The sequence below is a fragment of the Ictalurus furcatus genome, chromosome 15 (genome assembly GCF_023375685.1).
Source record: "Ictalurus furcatus strain D&B chromosome 15, Billie_1.0, whole genome shotgun sequence".
Taxonomy (NCBI): Eukaryota; Metazoa; Chordata; class Actinopteri; order Siluriformes; family Ictaluridae; genus Ictalurus; species Ictalurus furcatus.
In genome coordinates, this window is record NC_071269.1 from 26,036,708 (window position 1) to 26,045,412 (window position 8,705).

Here is an 8,705-nt window from a genome sequence, read left to right on the forward strand (position 1 = left end):
GTGTGTGACTATATGTGTGTGTGTGAGAGTGTGTGACTATATATGTGTGTGTGAGTGTGCGTGTGTGACTGTGTGTGAGACTGTATGTGTGTGTGTGACTATATGTGTGTGTGTGTGTGTGTGTGTGACTATATATGTGTGTGAGTGCGTGTGTGTGTGAGTGTGTGTGTGTGTGTGTGTGACTATGTGTGTGTGAGACTGTATGTGTGTGTGTGACTATATGTGTGTGTGTGAGAGTGTGTGACTATATATGTGTGTGTGAGTGTGCGTGTGTGACTGTGTGTGAGACTGTATGTGTGTGTGTGACTATATGTGTGTGTGTGTGTGTGTGTGTGACTATATATGTGTGTGAGTGCGTGTGTGTGTGTGACTATGTGACTATATATGTGTGTGTGTGTGTGTGTGACTACATATGTGTGTGAGTGTGTGTGTGACTATATATGTGTGTGAGTGTGTGTGACTATATATGTGTGTGTGAGTGCGTGTGACTATATATGTATGTGTGAGTGCGTGTGTGACTATATATGTGTGTGTGTGTGTGTGAGTGTGTGTGTGACTATATATGTGTGTGTGAGTGTGTGTGACTATATATATGTGTGTGTGTGTGTGTGTGCGCGTCAGTGATTGTCATATCACATGCTACAAAGATGCAGCACAAATGTCTATTCAAGACAGATCCAGAGGCCACGCCCATTTCACTGAGACTGACAGGTAAAAAGGCCACACCCATTTCACAGAGACCGACAAGCATTGAGGCCACGCCCCTTCACTAGTTCCAGTCTCCTCTACTGCCAGTGATGTAAACCTGCATAACTGTAACACCTCCACTCTCCATTCCCTCATCACTCCATCTCTCCCCACCCTCCACTCTTCCTCTCCTACACCTCTACCCTTGATCTCTCAATGTGCGCTCTCTCCATCTACATCTACCCATCCTCCTCCTCTTTATCTCTCCATCATTCCATCTCTCCATCCTCCTCCTTTCTATTCTTCCACATCTCCATCCTCCTCCACTTTCTCCATCCTTCCACCTTCTTCCTCTCCATTTCTCGAACCTCATATCTCGATCTCCTCAATCTTTCTGTCCCCTCTCCTTTTATCTTCCCTCCACCTCTCCTCCTTCGTCTTCACTTCCTCATCTCCTCACCCTCCCCTCTCCACCTCCCCTTCCTCCACTTCTCCTCTCCGCATTCCTCCACCCTCCATCTCTCCAGACGAGGAGGAAGATTAATGCGTTGTGCCACTCTTCGCTGCAGGAAAGAATCATTTGTTTTTTCCTTCACAGCTACACCTCCGTTCTCTCCCCTTTTCTTTCCCTTTATTTCAGTTCATCCTCTTCTCCACCTCTCCGTCGCAACGTGGAAGGAACCAAACAACAAAAAAAAAGCCACTGTCTAGAGAAAAAAGCCAGAAATGATTTATTTATTACTCTTTATTGTTAGTATTTATTTCTCACAGAAGCACCGTGATTATTTCATCTGCTCTGAAACGATCATCACGTGGTCATTTTATCTGTCACAATTTCACACCCAACCTCACGGCAGACAAAAAAGCAGATGATCTTCCTTTTTTCCCCCTTTACTGCCTGACGGTTGCCGTGCCAACCGGTGCATCATCAGAGGAGGAGGAAGAGGAGCCCACCTTGTGACAGATCGGAGAGAAGATGCAGTGATCCTCCGCTCGTCCAAACACACACACACACACACACACACTCCGTCGCTCACACACACACTGCCTTGGCTCTGTAAAAAAAGAAAAAAAGAAAAAGAGACACACACACACACACACACACAGAGAGAGAGAGAGATAATAAGCTCTTCTGTTTGACACTGAATTCTCATTATTATGATGTTACAGCTGAACAGCCAATGGTATTAATCAACATGCTAATGACGGCACAGGAAACAGAATTAGCATGCTAATGAGGAACAGGACGCAGGCCGAGAACAGCTTTTGTTCAGCGTTATTAATAAAACAGCTGATAAAATAAGATTAGCGAGCAGACCCGATTCACCACGACGGGATAAAACACTACTGATTACGCTGAACCACAGTGCTGCTGAATCCTGGATTCTGATTGGTCAGGAAGAAAAAAAAAGTGTTTCATGACATTATCGTTATGGTTTCTATAGTAACAGCTCATTCACAGGACACTCCACTGATAAGAAGCGGATTTATAAAAAAAAAAAAAAATCGATGATGACGATGATCTGTCCACTTTTCTTAAAGTAGGGAGCTGTTTATTTAACATTTAGGGAAGGAGTCTCCAGTGTCAGAGGTAAAGCCATAATCAAACTCGCCGGTCAGCCATGTTGAATCAATTTTCACCCTTTTTCAGTATTGTGTTGTTGACAACAGCAGACTACTAAACTGTTTAACTGTTTACACGTCCGATTTCATTAGCAGCTGCTCTCTGATTGGATGATATTTTGGCTCCACTTATCTGATTAGCTACTTCGCTCGCTCAACTTAATGACTTCATGTAGACTTTCAGATTCATTATATATTTTATATTATACACACACACACACACACACACACACACACGAAATGATGCATTTCCCCTTAATGTCAAGAAATTACCGGATTAAGACTTGGATAATCGTGCGTTTCCGGTTTCCTCAAACAAACCAAAGTTGAAAGACTAGTGACTTTTTTATTTTCTACGTGAACCGTAACCGAACTCCTTCCGTCACCTCACGTTCAGGTGTCCGATGTGCCCACTGAACGACCACGCCCTAAAGCGGCACCCCCGCCGAGGCCTCTCCGAACCATGGGCGGAGTTAGCGCTCAGAGACGGGGAGAGACATCAGCCCCGTGCTTTTCATTACTCTCCAGAAATACAGAAATATAGAGGACACACCACAAGATGGAAACCCCTCATCAGCAGTGAGAATCAGAAACCCAGACTGGAATTCACAAAGAAATACAGAGACGATCCACAAACGTTCTGGAACCGAGATGAACCTCTACTAAAGTGACGGAAAGTCCAAAGTGTGGAGAAAGAAAGGATCTGCTCATGATCCAGAACATACAAGCTCATCTGTGAAACATGGTGGAGGTAGCGTCATGGCTTGGGCTTGCACGGCTGCTTCTGGAACATTCTCACTGATCTTTATTGATGATGAACTCATGATGGAGCAGCAGGATGAATTCAGAAGTCTGCAGGAACATCCTGTCTGATAATTTACAGAGAAACGCATCCGAATGAATCAGGAGGAACTTCATCATGCAGCGAGACAACGATCCAAAACACACTTCCACCTCAACACAGGACTTCATCAGGGGGAAAGTGGAAGGTTCTAGACTGCACAGGTCCATCACTCGCTCTCTCTCGTCTCCATCTTCTGATCTCAAACCCAGATGTCCTCGCTGTAGAGCACACGCTAATGAATTAGGCTTTCCGTTCCAATAATTTTGGAGGGGACTGTATTTTTCCACTGTGTATTTTTTGTCCACTGAATTTGACCTTCTGGATGCAGTCAGATTTCTGAGGAGGTGGAAAAGCCTCGGCGTGAACGTGTGGAACGAGCAGGACACTGTGACTGGAATCAGGTTGGCGTGGTGTTGAGAGCATGGCGCGCGCGCGTGTGTGTGTGTGTGTGTGTGTGTGTGTGTGCACACGCGTGTGTGACAGCGTGAGCCTCCTGACCGTTCCTTGCACTCTGAGATTGGTACCAGATGACGGCTGTCGGGAGTGCTCTAGTTTGGGTGATGTACGAGCGCTCGCGATCCAACACAGCGCCTCTCACACTGGTGTGTTTTCTATTAATTGATGGAAAGAGAAGGATTTATTTAAACCCAGACGATTTACAGCATGACCGGGACAGGAGAAGGAGAAGAGCTCCATTTCTGGTGTAACGCGAGCGTGAGGTCAGGACGCTCGGAGGCGGGGTTCGTTCGATCTCTGAGCACTTTTTTAACGGTATAAAGCGCGCTCTGGGTCGGAGCGGTCGGCGGCGCAGGGCCGAGGAACTTCATGAATGCGTGCATTTGTAGAACGCATAACGAACTCGAACCACGTGATGAGAAACTCCGGCGACAGTTTCTTTCCTGGGTTCGATTCCCAGCTGCGTCACACATCACTCACGCGCTGTAACCGTCAGGGATGCACGGGTACGATCGTGTGAATCGATCCGATGCCAACACCTGAAGAGACGTACGGCAGTCGTGCGTACGGTGACGCACGTAGAGACGACACGATGACCTGGAGATCGGCACGTGCGTCGACTTGAAGTTTTGAGATTCTGTTAAACTGTTGGTTGGAACTCGCGCTTCATTTTCCCGTGACGTTCCGCTTCGTATCGATGAGAAATCCAGCGGAGAAGTGGAGATGTCGGAGCAGACGCTGGACGCGGAGGCTCGGCTAGTTAGCGATCTGCGAGATGACTAGTGCGACGTTAGCAGTGTTAGCGGTATTCGAGTGAAAGTTGAAGCTTTGGAAGCTGCTCAGTTTGAGCGGAGTGTACAGAAGAGGAGGTGAGAGAGCTGGACTCTGGACGGACTGAGGGACTAAAGCACCGCCGCATCGCTGAGACGAAGCGGTGAAGATGCGAGACTGCAGGAAGCAGCGCTGGCAGCAGGAAGTCGAACGTAGGAGACGAAGTGAAGTGACGAAGTTTACACCGAGAGTTTCTTTAGAAAATAAACCTCCTGAAGTTCCCGTTATTATAAAGATGAATCTGCAGCGGATTTTCTGCATCATTTGAATTTTATCCCAGGTCATGTTTCCGGAGGTTTCGCGCTCGTCTGTGGAACCGAACAGAAGCCTCTCGTTTTCTTCCTGCCACGAAGACGGCTCGAGAAACCTGGCCGCGATGTTCAGCGGTGAACTCTCGCTGACTTCCAGATCGCATCGCAAACCGAATCCAGCACTTACACAGAAACGCAAACGGGCCCCAGGCCACGATCTGGCACCTGGCAACGCTCCGACACGAGCAGAGCAGCCAGAGAGAGAGAGAGAGAGAGCGTGAGAGAGACAGAGAGAGAGAGAGACAGCGAGTCAGACAGAGAGAGAGAGAGAGAGAGAGAAAAAGAAAAAGAAAGAGAGAAAAGAGAGATAGAGAAAGAGAGCGTGAGAGAGAGAAAGGGAGAGAGAAAGAGAAAGAGAGAGAAATAGAGAGCGAGAAAGAGAAAGAGAGAGAAATAGAGAGCGAGAAAGAGAACGAGAAAGAGAGATAGAGAGATAGGGGCTTAAAGTAAATTGACGAGACGAGAGATTTCTCTTTCTTTGTTCTCTGGGACAGGTACAGACCCGGACAGGTACAGACCCGGACAGGTTCCAGATATTCGAGGCAGAACGAAGTTAAAACCTCAAAGCCGAGAGGAGCAGAGTCGCGCTTTTGAGAGAAATCCTGCTTTTCCATAATCAGGGTGTGGTGCGGTGAAGATTCACGGCAACGTACGTTAATTTGCATAAAAAAAACGATCGCGGACTCGTCTGGATCAGACTCGTCCCCGTGTCACGCTTGGTCACGGCTCAGTTTCCCAAAACACTGATGCTTTTCCCATTTCGCATCTACGCATTCATTACTTTATCGTGAAACACCCTCCCCCCTCCCCCCTCCCCCTCCATCTTGGAAGTATACGGAACGCTGACGTTTCTCCGGGAGCGTGCGTTCTGAATACGGACATCGTGTACTGATACGAAGGACCGTTTCGCTTTTCTTTCAAACTACTCGCTGCGTGGGAAAATCTCCGACCAGGAAAAACCGAAGCCTTCTCGACTACGAGTTCAGCAAGTGACATCAGAACAAAATGGCCGCTCACAGCATCAGCAAAAAGTAACTCTCCAAAGAACAAATAAAATAGAGACATTCAAAAGGAGTCAAAAACACTTCAAATAGCACGAGAAAATTAGTCAGTGACAGACTGTCTATGCTGACTGTAAGTGTCTTGGATAAAAGGGTTCCTCAAGGGTTCTTTGGACGGTTAAGAACTTTTCCAACGGGCTCTTCGTACAGGTGCGTCTCAAAATATCCGAATAAAGCATTTATAATACAGAAACGTGGACCTTGTGAACAGGATGTTAATTCATGCGCTGATACTCGGTCGGGGTTTTAATCCTTGTGCAGGAATGACTGCATCAGTGCGGCGTGGCATGGAGGCGATCAGCCTGTGGCGCTGCTGAGGTGTTCTGGAAGTCCAGGTTGCTTTGAGAGCGGACTTCAGCTCGTCTGTATCGTCGGGTCTGGTGTCTCTCGTAGATTCTCTGTGGGGTTCGGGTCAGGCGAGTCGGCTGGACGATCGAGCACGGTAACACCACGGTCAGTAAAGCGGTTACTAGAAGTTTTGGCACTGTGGACAGGTGCAGAGTCCTGCTGGAGAAGGAAATCAGCATCTCCATAAAGCTCGTCAGCAGATGGAAGTATAAAGTGCTCTAAAATCTCCTGGTAGACGCTGCATCGACTCTCGACTCGGGAAAACACACTGGACCAACACCAGCAGATGACATGGCAACCCAAATCATCACCGACTGTGGAAACTTCACACTGGACTTCAAGCAGCTCGGATTCTGTTCCTCTCCACTCTTCCTCCAGACTCTGGAACCTTGATTTCCAAATGAAACGCAGCATTTACTTCCATCTTCCCCGTGACTGTGTGTGTGTACTGACCCAGACTGAGAGATTACAGACTCAGGAAACCTTCACAGGTGTTTTCAGTTGATTATCTGATTCGAGTCTTCTCAGCTCGATTTCTGTATTATAATTTCTTTATTCTGATATTCTGAGATACTGGATTTTTTTATTTCTGTGAGCTGTAAAATGTAATCATCGAGATTAAAACAAAAAAAGGATTAAAATATTTCACTTTATGTGTAATGAATCTAGAATACATGAAAGTTCCACTTTTTGAATTGAATTCCGGGGAAAAACGTGACTTTTCCAGGATATTCTCATGTGTTGAGCTGCACCTGTAGAACCTTTAGGGTTTATCTCAGAGAACTGCTCGCGGCTGTGAACGTCACACAGTCAGATTTATCTGAGGACGTATCGAGTGCGTCGGAAGCCGTTCTTTATTTATAGAGCTATAGTGTTTACTGTTTACCACAAAAGGCTGAAAGTGAGAGCTCACGTCACACGCACGCACGCACACGCACACACACACACACACACGCATCTTAATCTTTGTTAATCATGTTGCAGCAGCCTAGTAAGAGGAAATAAGATTTTACAGTATGACTTCCTGTTGTTTTGGAGTGAGGAGAAGGAGGAAAATAGAGGGGGGGGGGAGCGAGGGAGAGAGAGAGAGAGGGAAGCCAGGCAGCGATCCAAATCTATTCTTCCTCCCTCGCCCGTCACGGACACTTCACTTCGCTTTCTCAGGCCGTGCCAAACGTTCAGACGCCGCGACGCCATTTTGAGACTTAAAAAGATAAACAGGATGTGCAGAAGCTCGGGGTCGAGCTCAAAGTCAACGCGCTCGTGCTGACGGCGTTTACAGTAAAATCGCTTCTCGTGTTGACGCAGGATAAAAACTCACCACCCCTAACTAGTCCCCGCTAACTAACTAGCCTGGCTCTTACAGTTACAGTCATTAGAGTCAGTAACGCAGGAGGTCGTGCGGTGGAGTGGCGAGTGATCCTCCGTATCATGACCATACACTTCTCCGAGATATCCTTACAACTCGCAGCTTATTTGAATGATTCTTTTTAAATACAATCACACGCAGACGGACGCAGCTGACCTCATAACATTCTGTAGTTAATCTTTAAAACCGATCGACGTGTTCAACTTTAACCATCTTCTCCCCGTCCTTTCAACGTCTCTCATCCATTTAACACGTTATATACTGCATTTCTTCTCCTCTCAGTGATGAATAAAAACATTGATGCTGTTTATAAATAAGAATGTTTAATTGTTGAATTGTTTTTTAAAAATATATATACTTATTTAAGGTTATTTTTTTTGTCCTTTTTGAATTTTTTTTGACCCAAAAACCTTTCAATGTTTTTCCAGACATTTCAAACATAAGTTTTCCATATATACACACACACACACACACATATATATATAAATATAAACACTTCTCTCCCTTCTTTATTTAAATAGGTTTATTTGACTTTAGGGTTTATTTTTACACATTTTTTATGGTGCATGTTTTTCCCCCCTTCATACTTTTTGAACTGGTATTTTCTTTTTCCTTTCTTTCATACCTTTTAACTTATAAATATATATATATATAAATAAATTTTCCCATCATTTTTTAACTTTTTTTTTTTTTTTAATCTGGCTGTAAAATTGTGCAGGAATTTCAAGCAAAAACGGAGAGTAATTAAGATACCAGCGTTAAAATAATCCCTGAAGTGAGCAAGCGGAGTAGATTATACAGCGGAGCGGCGCAGGTTCGTGACGGCGGAGCGACACGTGGGGTTCGGGGCGTGTCGGACGTCAGAAGGACGTGCTATCGATAGCTCCAGTGGACTCTCAGATGTAGCAGGAGGACATGGAGAACGCAGGGGAACTTTTGAACTAGCGTGTGGAGATCCTTTGTGAAGACGCTATTCGGAGGCAGAACTGGGTCACCGTCCCGGTCACTCCGTTTAGCTTCTGGAACTGGCTGATGGTACGTTATAAAAACCCCGTACAGCTGCTTCCGTCTTTAATTTCCGCTTTTCATAACGAGTGGAAACGTTCAGCTCACGAGCTCGCGGCATGCTAACACTCTAAACGCTGCGCTTTACCGCGACTCTCGCTCTTTCCATC

The 8,705-nt window shown here is 46.0% G+C and overlaps 1 protein-coding gene across 1 annotated transcript in view; it reads right to left on the reverse strand.

Moving 5' to 3' along the window:
- Positions 1–8,705, reverse strand: part of LOC128619334 (nuclear receptor coactivator 3-like) — a 50,653-nt gene that overhangs the window by 23,432 nt on the left and 18,516 nt on the right. Inside the window, exon 2 of the mRNA XM_053643465.1 lies at positions 1,642–1,742. The gene's annotated coding sequence lies outside the window, so the exon portion shown is untranslated. The remainder of the gene's footprint in view (positions 1–1,641; positions 1,743–8,705) is intronic.